At 35.0% G+C, this 18,299-nt stretch overlaps 1 pseudogene; it reads left to right on the top strand.

The window, feature by feature from the left end:
• The first annotated feature begins 226 nt into the window (after positions 1-226).
• Positions 227-17,432, top strand: LOC121203489 (caffeic acid 3-O-methyltransferase-like; annotated as a pseudogene).
• Positions 17,433-18,299: the final 867 nt, after the last annotated feature.

Below are 18,299 nucleotides of genomic sequence, written 5' to 3'. Positions count from 1 at the left end.
ATACTGTCAGAAACATTATTGTAATCCCCGTACAGAAAATCAAGTTTCTTCCTTTACAATCTGTTATTCGTTATTCTCTATAATAATAATATTCTCGTCCCTCTTCTCAAAAAAATAGTAATATTCTTGTCCCTATGACGTTTTCTTCTGTATTTCTCTCTGTTGCATTAGATATATAGTAAGGCATCGGTCTTCGGTTTTATTATATCGAATTCTTTGCTTTCTGATGGAGTTTTCAGCGGAAAACCACAATAAGGATCGGGAGCATGATGAAGAGAGCTTCTCATATGCGGCCCAGATCGTGAACTCTTATGTGTTGCCCATGTCTATGAATGCAGCAATTCAGCTTGATGTGTTCGAGATTATGGCCAAAGCTGGTCCAGATGCCAAGCTCTCCCCCAACGAGATAGTAGCCCAGTTACCAACCAAGAATCCAGAGGCCCCCTCCATGCTAGACCGCTTACTTAGAGTTATAGTGTAACACCTCCTAACCCCAAACCGTTACCGGAACGAGGTTATGAGGCATTACCGGACATATCAGACAACTTACTAATAATTTACAATTAATATAACTTTTATGGTATAATATAATAATTGAGTCCCTATCTTGAACTCTCAAAGTTCAAGCACGTGTTAAAAGTAGAACGGAACTTGTTCGAATATTCTAAATTTTTTTTATAAAAATTTCGGTCTGCTTATTTTTACCTAAAACCTTCTGCAAATTCAAACTAAAACAACCAACACCAATTTTTCACATTCATATAACTAATATTTATATCATTAACATAATTTCAACTTAATAACTATCATAGCATCACTCAAAATTGATTAAAAACTTCATTCATTTAACAACTTAATGTTCATGTATCAAAATATCATATACTTTTCTTACCATTTCATTTAACCATCTAAATCTTATAATTCAACCTTCACTACCCAAAGTAATATGCATATTCAAGTGACTATATAACACCTATGTACATGCCATCTTTACCCAAAAGAAAAATATACATCACCAAATTTGTGTTGGAGTCGGGAATGTTCTGGATGCTGAACCGGGACACTTGACTTCTACTAACCTGCGCACGGAAACAACCGTACGCTGAGTATGGATAAACTCAGTGATATTACCATAATTCAAATTATATCAACAATAGTAAAAACATAAATATTAAAATACCTAACAATTAATGTCATATGTACTAATTCATAAATCAATGTATTTTCTCAAACTTAAATTTATATCACTTATGAATATACATTTCATACTTTTCTCTTTCTATCACAATTCCAATTTCAATTCGTAATTCAATTTATTTTTCTCGTTTCAATGCCTCAAATTCACATTTCAATTTTTCACCCTATTAACGTAACTCGGACTTTGGCGGATACACGGATCCAACCAAACACACCAATATGACACCCAGTGCCTCATCGTATAGTTCGAAGTAATAGTTGACACCCAGTGTCTCATCGGCCTAGCCGAAGTAAAGTTGGTACCCAGTACCTCATCGAATCTATCCGAAGAAATATAGTGACACCCAGTGTCTCATCGACTCGAGGTCGAAGTATCCCTGAACACTTCCAATCCTATGGCATGCCAACTATATCCGACTCAGCCCGACTAGTTAATAGGGTATTCAATTCACTTTCTCAATCCTATATCACTTTCAATTCACAATTCAAATCACCAATCATTTTTCAATCAATACGCTTTTCAAATAATTACATCTTCCATAATTCACTTATTCAATTCAATTTGATTCAATTTGCATCACTTTCATTTTCACTCAATATTCATATCAATTTCACATACTTACCTCAAGTCTTACTTACCATACATAACAATAAAAAAAATTCAGCAATCAATAATAATTAAAATTCGAATTATAGTAATACACACCGTAATTCTCCCGTTTTAGTACTCGATGACTTTCTCCTTTCCTTTCGATGCTGATGCTTCAGGTTCTTTGTTGGCTATGAAAATAATAATTTATAATCATCAATACAACATGATTCAATTTAATTCATGAGCCTAAACATGCAAATTTAACCATTTTTAATGTATATATATAATTTCACCATTAAGCTGTCTACTTGAGTCATTGTTACTAAATTATTTATATCTTGAGCTAAGAAACTCCAAATTAATATCCGTAAATTTTTATTAAAACTAGACTCATATATCTTCTAATCATAAAATTTCCAGAATTTTTGGTCTAGCCATTTAATACAGTTTATTCGTTAAATACTCCCCTGTTATTTCATTTGACAGTTCTGACCTCTCTCTACTAAAACTAAATTATCTCATTGTACAGAACTCGAATAAGGTTCTTGTTTATTTATTTTGAAACTAGATTCATTAAGGAGTTCACATATATAAATTACACTCCATAATAATTTTTGTACAATTTTTAATGATTTTCCAAAGTTAAAACAGGGCATCTCAAAATCACCCCGAACCAGTATTACAAAATTTCAAATATCTCTTGATTCATCAATTAATTGCTTACACTGTTTCTACTATAAGAAACTAGACTCAATAAGCTTTAATTCCATATTTTTTTCATCCTCTAGTTCAATTTATAAAATTTTTAGTGAATTTTCAAAATCAGACCATTGCTACTTCCCAAAACTGTTTTGATGAAAAATGTTAATAACCAAATTTATAACACCAATTCACACCTTATTCCTATTCAAATTTCATTTAAACTCAAATTTAACTATTAAATTTTCAACATATTTTCTTAATTCCGAATTTTCCTCAATCTAGTCCCTAAAACACAAAACTTATAGCTTACTTTGCAATTCAATCCTTATATCTATTCTAACTTGAATTTCATTCAATTAAACCCCTATTTCATCATTTTATTCAACATGAACTTTGTTTAAAAACCTAAGAACTTCCAAACTAACAACTTAATTTCATCAAAAACTTGTTTTAAGACTTCTAAAATATCAAAATTATGAGAAAAGGACTTGATTGGGCTTACCAATTAACTCCAAGCTTCATAAACCTTATTTCCCCTTTTCTTTCTTCTTTCCTTTCTTTCTCCCCTGTTCTTCTCTGTTTCGTTTGGTTTCATTCTGTTTCTTTTAACTTATTTGTTTCTTTTATATATAATAATAATATAATATAATATAATTAATATACTTAATTATTAAATAAATATATTTTTTTAATCAATAAAATCTTTGATATTTTCCACGTTAAACCGCCTCAGCTATAGGAAATGGTTTAATTTCCTCTTAAGTCCTTCTAATTTTTCTTTAATCTATAATTAAACTTTTACTCTTATTCAATTTAATCCTTTTTACTAATTACTCTAAATTAAGCTAAATTTACTTAATTAAAACCTAATTAAACACACTACTAGACTCATAAATATTTTTAATAATTATTTTCGAACTTATTTCACTAAGACGGAGGCCCGATAACACACTTTTCTGGTGCCCACGGATTTTGGGTTGTTACATATAGCCTACCATATTATCATTGTTGCAGGCCCATTTGCCCGGGCCCAAGAAAGAAATAAAAGGCCCAGCACCCTGGCCCAACAGCCAAGCCCACATCAGACTAGGGTTTCAGAAACTGAAACCCTAGTATCCCACTTGCCGCTGCTCTCTGTCAGCCGCACGTCCCATCGCCATCTACCGCCACCAACTCCACCATCAGCCCCTGCAACAAAGAAGCAAACACGCAAGCAGCAATAACAGAGAAAAGTAGAAGCAAAATCGGTTATAAAGGGGCCGAATATCATCTTTATAAGCTCGGATTTTTGTAAAAAGAAACACTTATTGGCAGAAAGAAATGAAATAAAAAAAAGGTTGATTACAGTGCATCTCTTCCTTATTTTTGTTTACGTTCCTTTTTTATTTTATTTTATTTTGTTTCTTTTTCTACAAAGATTTCAAAAGCAAAACAAAACGAAGGGAAGGGAGTTTTACCTGATTTTGGCGGAGGTGAGAAGGAAGAACCGAAAGGTCTCTTCCGATTTCGGCCCTTTTCGCCAGGATTTCGGCTTTTCTAACTCCGGATATGAACCCAACTCGAAAAGAGGGGTAAAATAGGCCTTTTTGGACTTTTCCGGCCACCGCAGACGGTGGCACCATCGCCGGCGGCCGGTTACTGGCGCGGTGGCCGACGGTCGGACCTTAGGCATGAGGCCGGACTGCCCAAAAGGGCTTGAGAGAGTTTTTGAGTTTCTTTTTTAAGAAAAGTGAAGAAAATGAGAAATCTGAAAAAAAATTTGATTTTTATAGCGCCTGGAAACGACGCCGTTTTGGCCAGCTTCATCTGGCCCCAAAACGACGTCGCTTTACTCCCTAGCCCGTGCGTCGACCCGACCCAACTCAGGGGATCCGCGTGTTTTCTATCAAGGGGTTATTTGTGATTTAGGCCCTTCCGCATTTTCGATTTGATTCAATTTAGTCCTTTTACGACTTTTCTTCATTTTTTAATTTGGATCGAAGATTTTTCCCGTTTTTTAATTTGGTCCTCAATTTGTTGGACCCCTGGGGAGGGGACGCTTGGCCTGAAATTGGGTTTATTTCCCATTAGGTCCTTCGCCCTTTCGCGCCTTTCCATTTTGGTCCTTATTTGCGCATTTATTTACTGTACAAATGCCCTTAAATTTTTTTTATCCCAATTGGGTCCATTTCGTTATTATTATTATTATTTGTACTTATATATTTTTTATATATTACTATTATTATACCATTAGTTTAATATTATTGTTGTATTTTATTTTATATTCGCTTATTTAAATTTTGAATATATTTGTCCTATTGTTATTAATATTATATTTAGTTATATATCTATATATCTTATTATATATATCCATATATCTTAATATATATATGTGCATATATGTACATTTCTCTTTATAAACATTTTTTAGCTTATATATATACATATACGTGCACACATTCTTATAACTTTATCTATATATATATATATATGCATTTATACATACTTATATTTTATATTTATAATTTATCTATACATCTATATATATACCTATATACATATTTTTCTTTTTCTCACGAATATACATATATACATACTTAAATTTTTTATAACTTCTATATACATATACATGTAGATATTTATATTTTTATATCTCCTAATACATATATATCTTTCATATTTTCGTAATTCTATGTATATACATACATATGCATATTTCCCTTAAATATACATGTACATATACATGTTCATATTTTATAATTTTCATCTATTTTCCTTTATTGTTTTGTATGATCATTTACTATGTATTTATATGTCTATTTTTTATGCTTCAGTTTATTTATTTATTTATTTATTTGCTATGGAATGTATGATTTATTTATTATTCGTTTTGTTCATTTTTTTATTTACATAATCATGTTTATTATTCCGCCATGCACATGAATATCATATTTTAAAAAAGGGAAATATTTCCAAATAAGGCAATATTTTGCGTTTGGAAATTCGAGGAACGTGCCCTAAGGTACTGGGTTTCGATTTCTCGTTCGACCAAATAGCTAAATATCCTTTTAAAAACTTTTCAAAAATAAGGCAATGTATTGCGTTTGGAAATTCGAGGAACGTGCCCTAATGTACTGGGTTTCGATTTCTCGTTTAACCAAATTGTCAAATATCCTATTGAATTTAAACTCATGCCATTCGATTTTTTTTTAAAAAAAGGATCGTATTTTAAATTTCTTTAAAGTTTTCAATCTTCGACATTAAGACATTAACTAATCAACTAGGTACCAATTCTGGGCGTTACGAGGGTGCTAATCCTTCCTCGTACGTAACCGACTCCCGAACCCGTTTTCTAAATTTCGTAGACCAAACTTCTTGTTTTAATAAAATTAAATTGTTTATTAAAAACAACCGCTTTTAAAGGTGACCCGATCACACCTTATCAAAAAAGATTGGTGGCGACTCCCATTTCCCGTTTCATTTTTCAAAACCCAAGTCAACCCCGTTTCAAACAAAAATGGTGTCAACAGCTTGGCGACTCCGCTGGGGAACAAACACGAGAGTCAAGCCATGAGTTGATTACTTTTTGTCTTTTTGTCAAAAATCAAAAACCTAGTTTAAATATACGATCCTTTCATTGTATTTTTATTTATCTTTATTATGATCTTCGTCATTGTGATTCATAATTGCTGTGTTTAAGTTCAGATTTATTTTTGCACATTGCATTGCATGACCGTTGGTCATACCCTTTTAAGTGGGAGTGAGAAGCTACGCCTTCGTGAGGTTTTCACCTCCGCCTGGGATAGTGAATCGCTTTCGGGATACATCCGTACCTATGTCTTCGTGAGATTTTCATCTCCGCATGGCCATAGGGAAATGTATTCCCCTGAACTGAACTCAGTCCGTATGAGCCTATAATGGGTGAGGATCGAGGAATCTGCTGGTTCGGGTACCCTTACTTTAGAACCAACCCTCATATAGTAGACTTAGGAACTTAACCTAGGTAGAGCCACTCCAAACCCCTAGTATCTACCCGATTAGGTACTTTTTGTTTTCTGTGCTTGCTTATGTTTTGTACTAACCCTTCTTGTTGTGTTTTGATTATGATTGCATTACATTGCATTTGCATCTTAGGAAAGAGATATGGATTCAAATCCAATTACTAAATTAGAAAGCTTGTCATGGAATACGAATTCCTTGATAAAGTGGAAAACAATACGACTTCCCAAACATATTCTGAGAAACACAAGAATGGCGATGAAAGAGTTCGTGACCTTGCTTGGTGGCCTGGGGATTCGAGACGATTGTCCAAAAGCCTTCAACAAGCTGACGAGCCTTATGAAGATGGGCAGATGATGGATCGCGACCAAGATCAAGAAAATGAGCTAGCAATGGCATCTATTGGTGAGATTACCTCAAACATGCGGATGAAGAAAAAAATCGATGTTGTTTCTTGGAATATGAGGGTAAGGTCGTACATGTATCCGTTTTATGTAAGGGAATTTGCTTTCTAGAAAAGTTTCCTAAATGTAATTGAATCAGAATCAACGTCTCTTTAGGCATTCATTTCATGCATCTGCATTACATTGCATCATATGCATTAGATTTTCACGAAGTGACCCTAATTATGTAAAATTATTTCAGCTAATCTGGAAAACTAATCAACCAAACATCCTTACGGTACTCGTCGCAAAGCCAAAGAAATGGATCAAAGATTAGAGAAACTGGAGCAAACGCAAAAAGAGATGCAAGACCAGTTACAGGTGCAAATGAAAGAACATATGGAAAAGATCCAGAAAGACATGGCACAAAAGATGAAGGAGTCTCAGGATGAACTAATGACTAAATTGACGCAATTAATAACCAAGGGAGTGGATAAAGGGAAAAATCTTGTGGTTTGCGATGAAGAAGGAAACAATGATGAGCCACTTTTTTCTCCAGGATACACGCCTCCGCAAGCGCAAATTCAGATTGAACCACATCTACAAAGATCTTCTGTTTCGATTAGGCCTCAGCACTTTCAAGGTGACGCTTCAATACCGAAGAACCTTCAGGGTAGATCTGGTTCTAGTCCTGACGATAATCTGGTTGTCCCGGACTTCGATGAAGTAGCGGAGAAAGACAAGATGAAGGAGGAGTTACCAAAGCAGTTTGAGGAGAAATGGAAATGGATTGAAGAGAAGTTTAGGGCGATAGAAAGTATCGACGGCTATCGGGGAATAGATGCGAAAGATCTGAGTTTAGTTCCGGATTTGGTGCTTCATTACAAATTTAAGATGCCGGAATTCGAGAAATATAATGGGACCAGCTGCCCAGAAGCTCATATTACTATGTTCTGTAGGCGTATGGCCGGATACGTCAACAACGACCAACTGCTCATACACTGCTTTCAAGATAGCCTCACAGGGGCAGCGTCTAAGTGGTACAATCAATTGACGCGTATCCAGATTAGCTCTTGGAGGGATTTAGCACAAGCCTTTATGAAACAATATAGTCATGTAGCTGATATGGTCCTTGACAGAATTACCCTTCAAAATATGGAGAAAAAGCCTAATGAAAGTTTTAGGCAATACGCACAAAGGTGGAGGGAGGTCGCTATCCAAGTTCAGTCGCCACTCCTAGAGAAAGAAATGACGATGCTCTTCATCAACACATTGAAGGCCCCGTTCATCACCTACATGTTAGGAAGTGCTTCGAAGAGTTTTTCAGACATAGTCATGAGCGGTGAAATGATTGAAAGTGCCGTGAGAAGTGGAAAGATTGATGCTGGAGAAAATAATAGGAGGTCAGACTTAAAGAATAAGGAAAATGAGGTAAGCAATGTGAACACCTACAACAAATCGATTGCACAGCCAAGAAAGGTGATTACTAGTCAGCAAGGTTCATCTAGACAAGAATCGTATGTGAAGCAAGGCACTGAGAACCTTCAATTCACGCCAATTCTGATGTCATATAAGGAGTTGTATCAAAGCTTATTCAACGCACGTATTGTCGCCCCTCTCTACACGAAACCTCCACAGCCTCCGTACCCCAAATGGCACGATGCGAATGCACAATGCGAGTATCATGCGAGAAATACGGGGCATTCCATAGAAAACTGCATTGCCTTTAAGAAACTGGTTGAAAGGCTTATCAGTATGGGCATCGTTAAATTTGATGATTCCTCCACTGCGGAAAATCCATTACCCAATCATAATTGACGAGTGGGGTGAATGCAATGCACAAGCAACTGAAGAAGGGACCTTATTAGATGTTCGCCCTTATAAACCTGGGAGTGTTCTAAAGAAACCTTTGTAGTATTTAGAGCTTACTCAGAGTAATATTCAAAACACACTTGTTGCTTTCAGCCTAGAGCAACAAGAAGTCTTTCGTGAAAAAGGCTTATGTCTGAACGTCATTATTTTAATGGAATGCATCTTTGCGATCTTTTGAACTAATATTTTTTCATTGATTATTCTTTTATTCTTCCATCCAAATCATTCTTTCATTCATTCATAATCATACTGTGCAGATAATTATTCTTAAATTCATACATTCTTTATATATTATTTTGTACCTACAATAGGTCCCTGGATATCAACGACATGAATGACACTGCTACAGACTTAGAATCTCCTTTTGAGCGAGACATGTGTTTAGAGGGATCTCACGACTTTGAAGTTGACACAGAGCGTAGCTTATCTCCAAACTTGTTGAGGATGGTAGAACAAAAGGATAAACAGATCCTACCTCTCAGTGAATCATTAGAAATTGTGAGCTTGATAATAAAACCTGCACAACAGCACGATGTCAGAAATTTACAGTGCGAACGATGCAATTCTTTGCCGGGGCAATGCCTCTCTCGTTGAGTCAGCATAGCTTTACCCATTTGAAGTTGAGTTTCCATCTCTTCAAGATGTTGTTGGATTTTATCCTGATTAAAGATAGAGATCCAAATTTTTCTGTCGTAGTTGCGTCCCAAAAGGGCTCTATGAAAGAAATCTGGTACTAAAGAAGGTTTCTCACATATAAGATGAAAGTGGAAGATCTTATGTGGAAGACTTTAGAATAACATTGATTCTGGTCGAAAAGCATGACCAGAACTTGCCTAATCTCATGAATTCAAAAAATCAAAAAATCAAAAAAATCAAAGTCAAAATAGGAAAAAAGAAAAAAGGAGAGGCCAAGGTGAAAACCCGCAAAGGGCGCTTTGACCAAAGGTGGATCTGAGTTGAAAACCCGAAAAAGGACGACTCAAATTTTGAGCACAATGGGGCATGGACGTCACCATTATCGAGGACTTCTAATGGGCATTGTTTCATTTTGAGAGGCTACTTCATGAGCTAAAGTCATCGTATACCGATACAGAATTTTAGAGAAGAGAGTATTGGAGAATGCATTGAGGTTAAACAATAGCACGATAGCTGAAGTCTCAAATTAGCTCAGAAGTGGACACCACGATTCGTCACTGAAGTTCCTAGAGTTGAACATCAAAAATTGAAGGAAAATGACTGAGACTTACGAAGATTGACGTGAGAAATTACCATTTACCCTCATTGTTTGTCGAACATCGGTACTGGGGCAACACTTCTCTTTTTGGTTTACAGGATTGAGGTAGTTCTACCTATTAGAATCCCCTCATTGCTTGTTAAAGGGATCCAATCGCAATGTGATCAGTTGGCCCTAGGAAAAGGGTTAAAAGCTATTCATCAGGGTCAGATGTACCATAAATAAATAATATGAGCCCATAATAAACATGCTCGTCTCAGAGAATTCCACAAGAGGGCTGGATGTTGAAAAAGATTCTTCCTTAACAAAAGGATTCTAAAGGGAAATGAATGCCAAACTAGGAAAGTCCCTATGTTGTAAAGAAGACCATTTTTAGAAGAGCACTGATCCTGAGTGAGATTGCTAATCCTATAAACTCGGATCCAGTCTAGAAACACTTCGTTTAAAGAAGAAGGAAAGACCAAAGAAAACCTGCAAAAGGGCACTTCGCAAAAAAAAAAAAAAGAAGAAGAAGAAGAAGAAGATGAAGATGAAAAAAATGAAAAATGAAAAAGTAAAAATGGAGAGGCTAAGGGGAAAACCCGCAAAGGGCACCTTAGGCCAAAGGGGATTTGAGTTGAAAACCCGAAAGAGGCGGCTCAAATACTGATCAAAATGGGGCATGAGGTGATATAAGCTGCTCAAGTTTTGTTCATATTGAGGCATGTGTTGATCTTGCCATGCCTGAATCAACAGGAAAGGATAGGCGACATCTTGGGGGCATCGACAGAGCATTGTAGATCTCCTAAACACATGTCCAACTCAAAAGGGTCTTCAGAAAGTTTGTATAGAGAAGTCCAAGCTGTGATATCTGGGGCACCCAATTCTCATGTTATTTGTTGTTCTTGGAATACTTTTCTTTCTTTCCAAGATATACATTCCCAATTAATTCTTTTGTTGTCCTTCTTCACTATTTTCGATAATTTGTTCTTTCGAGCTATGCTCAGAACCAACTTTATTCTTATCCATTGTTATGACCTTTTTTGCAAGCATTGGAATAATGATTAATGGACTAATAAAACTTTCACAAAGGAAGTTTTGCATATTACTTTGAAAAGTTTCTAAATAATACAGGAACCTGAAACAGGACTATTGTTTAGAACATGCCAAATTTGAAGGTTGGAAATTTGAGAAGGAAGAGTTTAAGTTTGGACTTTCTCTTTGGATTTTGTTGACAAATGCATTGATTGAACAAAATGACAAGATGTCGTGTCAATGAAAAAGCTTAAATAAACAAGCAAGCAATGATCACTAGGCAATAGGAAGAGGTTACCTCGGAGGAGAGAGCCTTCATTTGTGCATGAGTCTTTGAAACGACACCCTGGAAATGGTGTAAGGGGGACCAGAAAGATTAAGATCCTATATCCTTGAATTGTGATAAAAGAGGATTGAGGAAAAACCATATTTCTACCCTTGGATTGTAGTGGGAGAATGATGGTACAAATTTTTGTGCCCTAATAGATTAAACTTTAAGGTTTACAGTGGGGGGCAACCAGATTAAGTGTTTCTTTGGATATACCAGACGAGCAAAAAGGCGTTGTAGTACGTCAGTGATAAAACTTTAATAAGTTTTTACGTGATGTTAACCTAAGCATTAAGGAATCATCTTCATGACATTTTGCATTCATTCAAATGTCATTCATACATATCTAGTTAGGAGCATTTGATTCATTCTGATTATGTCATCCTAATCACTAGGCACAATTAGGTTCATAAAATAGAACATACAGGTCATGTTCCCCAAGGGACAGATCAATGAAGTTACAGATCTTGCCTTCCTACATTGACAGCGAAGCAGATCGAAGACACAAACCTTGCCTCTTTCGGTTGTGATAGAGCTGGTTGAAGACAAAAGATCTTGCCTTTCTGCATTGACAGCGAAGCAGATCGAAGACACAAACCTTGCCTCTTTCGGTTGTGATGGAGCTGGTTGAAGACAAAAGATCTTGCCTTTCTGCATTGACAGTGAAGCAGATCGAAGACACAAACCTTGCCTCTTTCGGTTGTGATAGAGCTGGTTGAAGACAAAAGATCTTGCCTTTCTGCATTGACAGCGAAGCAGATCGAAGACACAAACCTTGCCTCTTTCGGTTGTGATAGAGCTGGTTGAAGACAAAAGATCTTACCTTTCTGCATTGACAGTGAAGCAGGTCGAAGATACAAACTTTGCCTCTCTCGGTTGTAGTGGAGCTGGTTAAAGAAGCAGATCTTGCCTTCCTACATTAACAGCGAAGCAGATCGAAAACAAAGCCTTGCATCCATCGATTGCAGTGGAGCTAGTTAAAGAAGCAGATCTTGCCTTCCTACATTAACAGCAAAGCAGATCAAAAACAAAGCCTTGCCTCCATCGGTTGCATTGGAGCTGGTTAAAGGTTACAGATTTTGTCTCCCTAAGCCCTTGCATCCATCGATTGCAGTGGAGCTAGTTAAAGAAGCAGATCTTGCCTTCCTACATTAACAGCAAAGCAGATCAAAAACAAAGCCTTGCCTCCATCGGTTGCATTGGAGCTGGTTAAAGGTTACAGATTTTGTCTCCCTAAGCCGTAGCGGAGCAGATCAAAGACCGCAAATCTTATCTTCAAGTGTAAGGAAGCGGATTCAAACCACAAGTCCTATATCCCTGACCTGTAGTGGAATAGGTTGGAAATTACAGATCTTGTCCCCCTAAAGTCACAGTGGGGCAAACTAAAGCCAGAAATCTTATCTCATTGAGATTACAGCGGAGTAGATTGAAGCCAGTAATTCTATCTCCCTGGTTGGCAGTGGAATAGATTGAAGATTGCAAATGCTGTCCTCTTAAGCAGTAGTGGAGCAGATCAATAATAATGAACCAAACCACGAATCTTGTCCCCCTGAAATTCTTGCGAAGAAAGATTGAAGCTACAAGTCAGATCTCCCTGAACTGCAGTGGAGAGGATTGAAGCGACAAGACACAGTGGATTGGAATAAAGCTACTTGAAGGGAAGCGCCAGAAGAAGTCAAGATATGGTGAGATCGGGCAAAATGGGCCTTTCTTAGTCTTTGCTCTATTATCGTTACACGACAACGAGCAAAGAGGGCAGCTGTTGCAGGCCCATTTGCCCGGGCCCAAGAAAGAAATAAAAGGCCCAGCACCCTGGCCCAACAGCCAAGCCCACATCAGACTAGGGTTTCAGAAATTGAAACCCTAGTATCCCACTTGCCGCTGCTCTCTGTCAGCCGCACGTCCCATCGCCATCTACCACCACCAACTCCACCATCAGCCCCTGCAACAAAGAAGCAAACACGCAAGCAGCAATAACAGAGAAAAGTAGAAGCAAAATCGGTTATAAAGGGGCCGAATATCATCTTTATAAGCTCGGATTTTTGTAAAAAGAAACACTTATTGGCAGAAAGAAATGAAATAAAAAAAGGTTGATTACAGTGCATCTCTTCCTTATTTTTTGTTTACGTTCCTTTTTTATTTTATTTTATTTTGTTTCTTTTTCTACAAAGATTTCAAAAGCAAAACAAAACGAAGGGAAGGGAGTTTTACCTGATTTCGGCGGAGGTGAGAAGAAAGAACCGAAAGGTCTCTTCCGATTTCGGCCCTTTTCGCCAGGATTTCGGCTTTTTTAACTCCGGATATGAACCCAACTCGAAAAGAGGGGTAAAATAGGCCTTTTTGGACTTTTCCGGCCACCGCAGACGGTGGCACCATCGCCGGCGGCCGGTTACTGGCGCGGTGGCCGACGGTCGGACCTTAGGCATGAGGCCGGACTGCCCAAAAGGGCTTGAGAGAGTTTTTGAGTTTCTTTTTTAAGAAAAGTGAAGAAAATGAGAAATCTGAAAAAAAATTTGATTTTTATAGCGCCTGGAAACGACGCCGTTTTGGCCAGCTTCATCTGGCCCCAAAACGACGTCGCTTTACTCCCTAGCCCGCGCGTCGACCCGACCCAACTCAGGGGATCCGCGTGTTTTCTATCAAGGGGTTATTTGTGATTTAGGCCCTTCCGCATTTTCGATTTGATTCAATTTAGTCCTTTTACGACTTTTCTTCATTTTTTAATTTGGATCGAAGATTTTTCCCGTTTTTTAATTTGGTCCTCAATTTGTTGGACCCCTGGGGAGGGGACGCTTGGCCTGAAATTGGGTTTATTTCCATTAGGTCCTTCGCCCTTTCGCGCCTTTCCATTTTGGTCCTTATTTGCGCATTTATTTACTGTACAAATGCCCTTAAATTTTTTTTATCCCAATTGGGTCCATTTCGTTATTATTATTATTATTTGTACTTATATATTTTTTTATATATTACTATTATTATACCATTAGTTTAATATTATTGTTGTATTTTATTTTATATTCGCTTATTTAAATTTTGAATATATTTGTCCTATTGTTATTAATATTATATTTAGTTATATATCTATATATCTTATTATATATATCCACATATCTTAATATATATATGTGCATATATGTACATTTCTCTTTATAAACATTTTTTAGCTTATATATATACATATACGTGCACACATTCTTATAACTTTATCTATATATATATATATATGCATTTATACATACTTATATTTTATATTTATAATTTATCTATACATCTATATATATACCTATATACATATTTTTCTTTTTCTCACGAATATACATATATACATACTTAAATTTTTTATAACTTCTATATACATATACATGTAGATATTTATATTTTTATATCTCCTAATACATATATATCTTTCATATTTTCGTAATTCTATGTATATACATACATATGCATATTTCCCTTAAATATACATGTACATATACATGTTCATATTTTATAATTTTCATCTATTTTCCTTTATTGTTTTGTATGATCATTTACTATGTATTTATATGTCTATTTTTTATGCTTCAGTTTATTTATTTATTTATTTATTTGCTATGGAATGTATGATTTATTTATTATTCGTTTTGTTCATTTTTTTATTTACATAATCATGTTTATTATTCCGCCATGCACATGAATATCATATTTTAAAAAAGGGAAATATTTCCAAATAAGGCAATATTTTGCGTTTGGAAATTCGAGGAACGTGCCCTAAGGTACTGGGTTTCGATTTCTCGTTCGACCAAATAGCTAAATATCCTTTTAAAAACTTTTCAAAAATAAGGCAATGTATTGCGTTTGGAAATTCGAGGAACGTGCCCTAATGTACTGGGTTTCGATTTCTCGTTTAACCAAATTGTCAAATATCCTATTGAATTTAAACTCATGCCATTCGAATTTTTTTTAAAAAAAGGATCGTATTTTAAATTTCTTTAAAGTTTTCAATCTTCGACATTAAGACATTAACTAATCAACTAGGTACCAATTCTGGGCGTTACGAGGGTGCTAATCCTTCCTCGTACGTAACCGACTCCCGAACCCGTTTTCTAAATTTCGTAGACCAAACTTGTTGTTTTAATAAAATTAAATTGTTTATTAAAAACAACCGCTTTTAAAGGTGACCCGATCACACCTTATCAAAAAAGATTGGTGGCGACTCCCATTTCCCGTTTCATTTTTCAAAACCCAAGTCGACCCCGTTTCAAACAAAAATGGTGTCAACAATCATTAGTTGCTCCATGGCTTATGATGAAGAGAGTAATCCTCACAGACTCTATGCTTTGACGCCTATCTCCAGATTCTTTGTTCGAAACGAAGACGGAGTTTCTTTAGCCGCCATGATGACCTTGGTTCAAGATAAAGTTTTCCTTGATAGTTGGTCCGTGTTTTCATCCCTCTTTCCTAATGCTTTTTAAATATGATTCTATCTATATCAAGGCCGGGCCACCAGCCCTGGCCGGAAAGACGAGAGAATTTAGAAAATATAGGTTCTAAAAATGAATTTAAGCAAAAAGAATAATGCCTATTTGGAAAACGACCCAGGTCTTGGACATGACTTTTTTCACTCGGGTCCAATTTAAATTTGACAAAAAAATTTATTATTTTTTGTTGTTGTATTGTTACAATTTTGTTATTATATTATTACTATTTTATTATTATTATTTGGATAGTGTATAATTTTTATTCTATTATTAATTTTATTATTATTTTAAAGGCATCTATTTGTTAAGTTATAATTATGTTAATGTTATATAAAAAAATTTATATTTATTTTTAATTTGTTGGGAAACATTTAAATTAATATTTTTGTAGTCTATTTGATATATTATATTTTTTAAGATTTATTTTTATATAAAAAATATTCTAAAAAAATTAAAATCAGCGGGCTGGACTCAAATTTAATATTTTTTACTCAAACTGGACTTGAACAAAATTTTAGACTCATTTTTTGACTGGATTAAGCCTAAACCTAAAAAACAAATCTAATTTTTTATATTGACCCGGCCATGATAACTTTAATTCTAACGATATTTTAAGCTGTTGGAATGGATAGGTTACAGCTGAAGGATACGTTTATTGAGGGAGGAATTCCATTTAACAGGGTGCATGGAATGCACGCATTCGAATACCCAGGGAAGGACCCGAGGTTCAACCATGTTTTCAACACCGCAATGATGAACCACATCACTTTGGTAAATTGGTAATGAACAACATCCTGGACGCCTACAAGGGATTCGTCCAACACCTCAACCAAGTCATTGTGGATATCGGTGGTGGTCTAGGGGTCTCCCTTAGATTCATTACTTCCAAGTATCCCTCAATCAAGGGAATTAATTTTGACTTGCCTCATGTTATCCAACATGCCCCGCCCATCCCTGGTAACATCATCTTGCCTTATCCGTTTGATATCCTTTTTTATATATATATATAATCACAATCCGAAGCCAAAAAATTCCAACAGCTGATATTGTTTCAACAGGTGTTGAACATGTGGCTGGAGACATGTTTCAAAATGTTCCCAAAGGAGATGCAATTTTTATGAAGGTAACAACGTATTAGTTACAGGCAGCGTTAGATGTTTGGTTTTTTGTTTTGTTTTTGTTTATTGAAGAATATTATGTAAGAAACTAATGAGCAAACTTGCAAATTTGATAGTTTATTCTTCATGATTGGAGGGATGATGATTGTTTGAAGTTATTGAAGAATTGTTACAAAGCGATCCCGGATGAGGGAAAAATTGTAGTGGTTGATTGCATGCTCCCGGATGTACCCGATACTAGTAGTGGGGTAAGAGCCACTTGCCAGGCGGATGTAGTAATGATGACGCAAAATCCAGGGGGAAAGGAACGAACCAAACAAGAATTAGGGCCAGTTCTGCATTGCTTTTCAAAAGCACTTCTGGCTCTAAAAGCACTTTTGGAAGAAAAGCTGTGCAGAACAAGCTGCTTTTGGCTGAAATTTTTAGCTTTTCAGAAGTGCTTTTCAAAAGCACTTCTGAAATGGAGAAGTTAAAATTTTTAGCTTTTCCTCTCGCAAAAGTACTTTTAGTGCTTAATTACTTTTTCACCCCTTCAATAATAGAGTACTTCTCTTTTTTTTGTACTTAATTACAAATGTGTTAAAATCATTAATTAAAAATAAAAAAATATTTTTTAAAATACTAATTACAAATATTTAATAGTTATATTTAAATATTTAAAATATAGTTTATATACTCTAATTAAATTTTATAAATAATTAATATTTATTGCTTAAAAATATTTAAAATTTATATTTTATATATTAAAATATTAACAAGAAATTATAATATATATTTTTTATATTCTTACTAAAATATAATAATATTAACTAATTTAAATATTATTTAAATGTATATTTGTTACTTGATAATAACATATCTAAAATGGACATTTTATTTCTCAAAAGCACTTTTTGACAGCAATGCTAAGCACTCAAATTTTAAACCAAATTTTTCAAAAGCACTTTTTAAAAGCATTGCCAAACTAGCCCTTAGAAGCCTTGGTTAGTAAAGCTAGATTCAGTGGCATCAGATATGAGTGTTATGTTTGTAATTTGTGGGTCATGGAGTTGTTCAACTAATTTTACGAACAGTTCCTAGTTCATTATTTTCTAAGCATTACGATATGGAATCAGATTCAAACATTAAATAATTATTATAAGAAAATAAATAAGTAGTTTAAATAAAATAAAATTTTAAAACAATAAAACATTGCTTATTGATTAAAATCAACAGTTTAAATTATAGTGAAAGTGAAGGTGAATTACTTTAAAACGCTTTTTATGAGTTTAAATCAAGGTTACTTTTTATTCTTTAATCATAATCTTTTTTAAATATCTATAAAACATATTTAAATAAATCAATGATATTATTAATTTATTAAGTAATAAGGGCATTTATTAAAAAATAAATGACTAGTATATAACTATAGCACTAAGTAA

Source organism: Gossypium hirsutum, chromosome A05 (genome assembly GCF_007990345.1).
Source record: "Gossypium hirsutum isolate 1008001.06 chromosome A05, Gossypium_hirsutum_v2.1, whole genome shotgun sequence".
NCBI lineage: Eukaryota > Viridiplantae > Streptophyta > Magnoliopsida > Malvales > Malvaceae > Gossypium > Gossypium hirsutum.
Note: the sequence above shows the minus strand (reverse complement) of the source record. Positions and strands in the feature narration are given on the sequence as shown.